Source organism: Periophthalmus magnuspinnatus, chromosome 9, assembly GCF_009829125.3.
Source record: "Periophthalmus magnuspinnatus isolate fPerMag1 chromosome 9, fPerMag1.2.pri, whole genome shotgun sequence".
NCBI lineage: Eukaryota > Metazoa > Chordata > Actinopteri > Gobiiformes > Gobiidae > Periophthalmus > Periophthalmus magnuspinnatus.
Window position 1 is genome coordinate 3,094,043 of NC_047134.1, and position 7,816 is coordinate 3,101,858.

General features: G+C 45.4%; 1 protein-coding gene across 3 annotated transcripts in view; it reads right to left on the minus strand.

The window, feature by feature from the left end:
- adamtsl2 (ADAMTS-like 2) overlaps nucleotides 1-6,000 on the minus strand; it is a 40,604-nt gene extending 34,604 nt beyond the window's left edge. For all 3 annotated transcript variants that reach the window (XR_008648815.1, XM_055224348.1, XM_055224347.1), the window contains exon 1: nucleotides 5,930-6,000. The gene's annotated coding sequence lies outside the window, so the exon portion shown is untranslated. The remainder of the gene's footprint in view (nucleotides 1-5,929) is intronic.
- Between the last annotated feature and the right edge of the window lie 1,816 nt (nucleotides 6,001-7,816).

Here is a 7,816-nt window from a genome sequence, read left to right on the forward strand (position 1 = left end):
GAACAAAGTCACACACAAGTGAGAACACAAGAGAGAACAAAGGCACACACGTGAGAACACAAGAGAACAAAAAAATAACTTATTTTTAAGTTATTGAGTGAGAGTAAATATCTGTAATTGACTGGTTATTGATTGCGGGTGAATACTTGTAATTGAGTTGTCTGAAGTAATGTACTTTTTAGAATGATGAATTTTAACTTTGTAATGTGATTTAATGTTATGTAGAAGTGACACCTAACATCTGTCAAGGATGAAAAACAGATGAAAAATAGCCATCTGGCTAACTCTGGCATATTTATATGCAAATGATGATTAATATGCACTGTCCCTGAAATAAATAAATAAAAAAAAACAAAGGCACACACATGTGAGAACACACACCACAATAACAAATGAGACAATACATGTCATTCAGAGAGATATGTGGTCATTTGACCCATCCTAAGGCCACTGCATTAGACCCACTCAGACAGACTCAGACAGACCCTCAGACTAAGAGAGACCTGCTCAGACCCGAATAGACCCGTTCAGACCAGATACATCCGTTCAGACCCGGACAGACCTGCTCAGACCCGTTTAGTCCCGGACAAACCCGGACAGATCCGCTCAAACCCAGACAGACCTACTCAGACCTGCTCAGACCCGGGCAGACCTGCTCAGACCCAGACCAACCTACTCAGACCCAGACAGACCCGCTCAAACCCAGACAGACCTACTCAGACCTGGGCAGACCCGTTCAGATCCGTTTAGACCCACTCAGACGGGTGGAGTGTAAACTCGGACAGTCTCAGGTGGAAACACTAGTGAATGAACAGTGGAATGATCTTTTTCTTCAAGACTTTGGCCCTGACTCTGTGTTTGTGCTTCTCTTCCCATACACGAGTCGTCTGCAGCCGGAGCCCTCGATCACAGACCACACTGCGGTTCAAATGTTTCCTCTGCAACTAACCGCTCCCAAAGACTGACAAGGCTACACCAAGACTAGACCAGGACAAGGGCCATAACCCGGACCAGGACCAGGCACTGCAACAGGACTAATCCATCAATAAACTAAACTTTAAAGTGGCACTAAACCAGTATTACACCAGGTCTACATCACTAGGTCTATGTCTCTCCTTGGCCACAGGGTCACAGCACATTTAATACAAGACCACAGTCTGGACCACAGTCTGAACCAGGACAAACTTAATCAAGTCTAAATCCTGAGTTAAATTTGAACAGGTCCAGAATTCGGGGGTTAAATCAGGGGATGATTCTATGTTACTGGTTAAAGCAGCAGACAAAGGCGTAAATGTCACTTCATTAAAAGCAGATTTGACTGAGTCTCTGTGTTTCACATTAGTGTTTCTCACAGACAGTGTACAGCCTGCACCTGTGCGCTCAGACTTAACATAACATAATGACATAATCCCTCTGACCACAGCCCGGTCCAGGAACAAAACGCTGTTCAACTGTGAGACACCACATTACTTTGCTCCTCTGTGTGCTCCTCCTCTGAGCGCTCAGCTGAGGGCCTGACAACGCGCCAGCAGCATAGTCCTGTTATAGTCCGGTTTTAGTCCTGCCACAGTCCTGTAAAGTCCTGCTGTAGTCCAACTCCTGCCAAAGTCTCAACTGAACCAGGTCTAAACCAGGAGCAGCTGGAGCAGCACGTCACACATTCCTCTGGAGCGAGGGCTTTCCCAGAAACACACAGCGCTCTGTGATGGACACCAGACAAAGCACCAACCTGCTCCCATGCATACAACCTCACACTGTATGTAGAGTAACTTTACTTTAAAATAACATGACTATCACTCTTGATAAATGACACAAGTAAAACTGAAAGTTTTTGGCAAGAGAGTCCACAGCAAGAGTTGGCTATTTGATTCAGATGCAGTGCATGCTGTCGTTGTGTCCTTGGGCAACACATTCCACCCACTAAGCCTTTGAATGAATGTGGTGTGTAAGGGATGTGGAGTTAAGTGAGTGTGTTGGAAGACGCTCTGATTTATGCTTTTGGCCTAATCACATAAAGACATCCTCACAGTGGAAAGAGAAATCAAACTCAGGGTGCAAAAACCTCAACACTTTACACTAACTCTGAGCTCCAAACGCATCACACACACAGTGGGAGGGGCATCAGTGATAATCACACACACAGGGAGAGGCTCTGTTCAGATCAGTGATATCAGTGATATAATGCTGCCATGAACTGGTCAGAATGTACAATGCGTTTAACTGGTCAACTATAAACGCACCTCTGTTCTAGCTATGAATTCATTCTAATCCATATCAGAGGAAAATGAGGTGTAAGTATTTGATATTTCACAGTGTTATCTCACACAGTTTGTGCGGTAACAAAGGCCCAGTGCCCTGTTCCTCCTGAGTAAAGTGAGCCAGCTCAGCTTGTGGGAAGCACTCAGATAAATCCAAGTGTGAGTGATGGTCTGTGTCTGCAGCTACAGACACATTAACTAAGTCCAGGTGATGAGACACTGCTGCTGAGGAGGACGGGCTGTGGAGAAGCTCAGACCAAACAGACCAAACAGATCAAACAGGAAGCAGCTGTAGGTGGAGGAGGAGGAGGAGGAGGAGAGGTTCAGACAGGAGGAGAAGGAGAGGTTCAGACAAAGGGAGGAGGAGAAGAGGTTCAGACGGGAGGAGGAGGAGAGGTTCAGACAGGAGGAGAAGGAGAGGTTCAAACAGGAGGAGGAGGAACAGTTCAGACAGGAGGAGGAAGAGGAGGAGTAGAGGTTCAGACAGGAGGAGGAAGAGGAGTCGTTGTTTAGACAGAAGGAGGAGGACAGGTTCAGACAGGAGATGGATGAGGAGGAAAGGTTCAAACAGAAGGAAGAGGACAGGTTCTGACAGGACGAGGAGAGTTTCAGACAGGGAGAGGAGGACAAGGAGGAGAGGTTCACACCAAACAGGAGGTAGCTGTAGGTGGGGGAGAGGTTCAGACAGGAGGAGGAGGAGTAAAGGTTCAAACAGGAGGAGAGGTTCAGACGTGAGGAGGAGAGGTTCAAACAGGAGGAGAGGTTCAGACGTGAGGAGAGGTCCAAACAGGAGGAGAGGTTCAGACGTGAGGAGGAGAGGTTCAGACGTGAAGAGGAGAGGTCCACACAGGAAGAGAGGTTCAGACGTGAGGAGGAGAGGTTCAGACGTGAGGAGGAGAGGATCAGACATCAGGAGGAGAGGTTCAGACGTGAGGAGGAGAGGATCAGACATCAGGAGGAGAGGTTCAAACAGGAGGAGAGGTTCAGACGTGAGGAGGAGAGGTTCAGAAGTGAGGAGGAGAGATTCAAACAGGAGGAGGAGAGGTTCAGACATGAGGAGGAGAGGTTCAGACGTGAAGAGGAGAGGTTCAAACAGGAGGGGAGGTTCAGATAGAAGGAGGAGGAGAAGGAGGAGTCTGTGGAGGAGGACTAAATATAGTTCCTGCACACCTGTCTCTACTAGTGTTGTTCCGATACCGTTTTTAAAATCCGAGCTAATACTTGATCTTATTGCACTCGGTAATACCAATACTGATACGATACTGATACCAGTGCAACAGAGTGAGAAGACGTGGACTGAGGCGACGCCTTTTTGTTACAGCACAAGAGCAAATAGAACTGTAGCAAAAGTCTGTCTCATCTACAGAATAAATGAGATTTTGAGACTTAAGTGTCAGATGTTTAATGGTCTGATGATTTAAGCACTTTTAATGTCACTTTGCACAGAGAGTGGATAAAAACAGCAGTGAGGCCTGAAGAACTCATCCAAGGAGCACATGAATCATTGTAAACAAAAGTTTGTGTTAGCGCTGCTGTTGTGTTCACGCTGCTGTTGTGTTAGCCTGCTGTCATGTTAGCCTCCTGTCATGTTCGCATTGCTGTCGTCTTAGCCTCCTGTTGTGTTAGCCTCCTGTCGTGTTCGCACTGCTGTCATGTTAGCCTCCTGTCGTGTTAGCTTGATGTCGAGTTAGACTGCAGACAAAAAAGACAAATGCCTTTTCTATAATTGTTAGTGTGTTTTAAGTATCTGCAGAGCACCCACAGTCTGGGTGTTAGCATTAGCATTAGCATTAGCCGCAGATGTCAACAGTGACAGTGCTTACATCTACAGGACCTAATTCTGTAAAATACAGAGTGGTAGTCTCATTTAAATTTTTTCCCATGTATTTGAGCAAAATGTGTCTCTCCCCAGTAGATATTTTGTAAAAGTTGCTCCTGAGGTCAAAATAAGTCCCCTGTGCACTGTCTGCATCTCATTATGAGGTGTTTTATTGTTTGAGAATCACAAAGTGTGCAGTTAACACTGTAAGAGTTATTCATTTTACAGTGATGGCAAAAATCTGCTCTGGTCTCTGAAAGTTCAACAAAATTGCTTATAAACTCATCATGGTGAATAATTAGGATGCTCTGAATGCATGAGTTCAGTAAGGAATAACTTTGGACCACTGTAAACTGTTTAAAATGAACCACTTCTGTTTTCTGTTGGTAAAAATCAAGTACAGAGCCTTTAAAACTATGTGCTACTTCACTGAGGCACACAGGTTTGAGAGCGTCAGAGGAAGAGGCCAATTAGCTCCACTGTCAATCAAACTTGTTGTTAACGCTAGCTGAAGAGACCTCTGGTAAAGAAGGCACCTGATTTGTCTGTTATTCATGTTCGTCTTGATTTACAGACACAATAGTGAAATAAAAACCCCACGATCATGTAGAGCGGGTTAATATGAACATTTAAGACCAAAATGATGAGCCTGACAGCAGCAGTTACAGAGAGAGGAGACACAGTTTTCAATATAAAGTGAATTGGAGCCAGAGTTGATGGAGTTGGAAGTGCGCCCATGCTCACTTTCTGTTTGGAATATGGCGACTAGCGGGTTAACTATGTCCATTTACACACATAGTCTATGGGACAGACACTACTGGTATGGACATTTAAATTCACACTCAAATGAGGCTGGATGGAACCAATCTTAATGTGGACTGATCCAGGACAGGCCTGGGACAGGAGTGTGGAGGTAGTCTCATAATAACGTCTGGGGTGTGGAGAGTAATTTGGAGGTTTGCTTTGGTCAAACTGGCTCCTGCTCTCCTCGTAAACCATTGGAGAACCACACAGTCTCCTTTAATTATCCCTATTAACACTCACTCACCAGCGGCACTGGGCTTTCTCAGCTCGAGTCTTAGAGATGATGGAGCAGAAAAGAGCCTGGAGTCTACGGCTTAAAGACGCTGGTTTCTCTGCAGAAATTACACCAAAACTAAAGCCTGACCTTATTTCACCTCCACACTAAGAACAAGGATGAGCAAGAATACACACACACACACACACACACCCCCACACACACACATATATACAACACTAAAATGAAAAGTATACTACGGCTTAAAACAACTGCACACTGTAACCAACAAATATCCTTACAAGACTTAAACGTGCACATTCTGGAGGGGGGTCCACTACCTGCTTGTCACCACAGAGATGTTTTTGCTTTGGACGGAATGTTCCACAGTGTGTTTGAGTTTGAGTTTTTTAATGCTCAAAAACATCTTGAAAAACATTCAGCCTGGTGGTCTCAATTGGTACCTCCATGGAGACAAGCAGAACAAGTTACAAAGTGCTCCTTTAACTCCTCCAGTTAGAACCAAGACTAAAGCATCTAAGAGCAACATGGTCAAACCCAAATGCCTAGAACCACAGTAGCAGTAAAAGAGCACTCATGAGTAAACCTAAAGCCTAATTAAATGTGTTTTTGTTTGGAAGAGGGTTGTAGAGTTTGTGATTTCCAGAACATTGTGCAGGTTGACTGACCTGGCTGCTGTTTCCTGCCTCAGGCTCACCTGCCTCCTGTCTCCTGCCTCAGACTCATCTGACTCCTGCCCCCTGCCTCCGACTCACCTGGCTCCTGTCTCCTGCCTCAGACTCACCTGCCTCCTGTCTCCTGCCTCACACTCACCTGGCTGCAGTCCCCTGGCTCCAGTGATGATGTTGCCGTGCTCTTTTCCTCTTCCCCTGCTCCCTCTTCTCCTCCTCTTCTCCTTTTCTCCTGTCTTCCTCTTCCCCTCTTCTCCTGTTCTCCGGTGCAGTGTGTGAGAGCAGTGGAGCAGTGCGTCCAGAGGTGTGCTCTCCGGGATCATCCTCCTGTTATACAGAGGAGAGCAGGGGGAGGATCACACCTCACTGCCCACAGTCTGAGGGAAAAGACACAGTATTAACCAAGTCAACAATCAGAGAGGTACCAGGAGCTCGGGGCCAGCCCATCGTTCTGAGAGACGGAACGGTTCTCACACTGTGAAGTTAATGAGGTCATTTTTTCCCCAGTTTGTGGCCTGTTCACATTCAGCAGCTGGGAGAGGCTTTTCTGCAGCAGTGTCTGAAAACTGTGCAGTGATTGGTCCAAATATTATTCTGTATCCTCCTTCATATTCAACAGTTTCTGGTATTGTCACAGTTAAGTCTTAAACGATCTCCATAGCAACAATTCAATCCAACAGTCAGTCATCCATTTGCCTGTGAATGTGGGTCAGTTGTCTTTTATGATTACCATTTCCCTGTTCCCATTGTTCAGTGTTCTTGTTGCTAGCAGATTGTGATTTGGGACGTCAGTGATGTGAGCTGCTGCAGAGGACACTAAAGAGACTGTAAATACAAATGGGATCAGCAGTGGGAGCAGGTTCCATTTGAACAGTGTATTCTTCATGGTTCTAAACAGTGGCACTTTGACACGTTGCAGTGACATCACACTGTGAGTGTTCTTCATGTATGCCTATGGCGGAATGTTGATCAGTTACTGTGGTGACACAATGCATACATTAGCGAACAGCCTGATAAGTTTTTAGATGTCTGAAAGCTCATGAAAGATTTTTCATGCTGAGGAGTCTGTGATCAATCTGCGTGTTCATGGTCCTGTGTAGGAGTTTGATATTCAACAAAAAGGTGAGAGTGACTAACTGAAAAACTGTTGGCTAATGCTAGCTAGCTTGTGTTTGTAATGTAATTTGAGAGGGACTTTCTTTATGGTTAGATTATGTTAAAACAAAGGTCAGATTAAAGTCTAACTTGAGTAACAGAGCTTCAGACAGAGTAGTGCTTCCAGATAGCTTCACACCCCCAGAAAAGCTGCAAAGTATCAAAAGACCCAGCACCTGCCATTGTTCTCAGTTCACTTCAGATTCTTTGTTTGTTCACAGGAAATGTATAATGAGAAGCTGCTTCAGTGACTGTATCTTCTGCCTGTGTTTCTCAAACTGTGGTACCACTGGTAGCACTCGGAGCTCTTTGGTTTGTGGGTCGCATATAGAGTTCATCAAGTTTTCTGTCCTCCTTTAGATCATTTCATGTTTAGAACTACAGTGGAAATGATGCAGTCCACGTTTAGATCTGGTTTAGTCCCAGATTAGACCTGAAATATAGACTTGATGTTAATCTGGTGGGACATGGAAAGAAGAATCTTTACTCAAGTGGTACTTGGTGTGAAAAGTTTGAGAGTCACTGTTCTATCTGGTCCCTTCCTCTCTTCTCTTCCTCCTCCTCCTCTCTCTCTCAGTAGAGAAGTGTTTCTTCAGCTGCTTTGGTGACAGTACAGCAGCTTGTCCCTCTCTCCCTCTCTCTGCCCTCTTTCTCTTCTCCTCCCTCTCTCGTGACTTTCTCTCGGGCTCAGAGCTGTTTTCAGAGCAAACACATCACAGACTGGTTCTGTTGAATGTTTTGACTCTCTTCAGTGTTCTTACGGAGCTTCTGTTTCTACTATAACAGCGACGCAGAAGCCACTTCCACTTTCCACTTGTTTCGGGAGCGAGGTCAGCGGACCGTCTGTGTGGGAACTGGACAAAAGTACAACAAG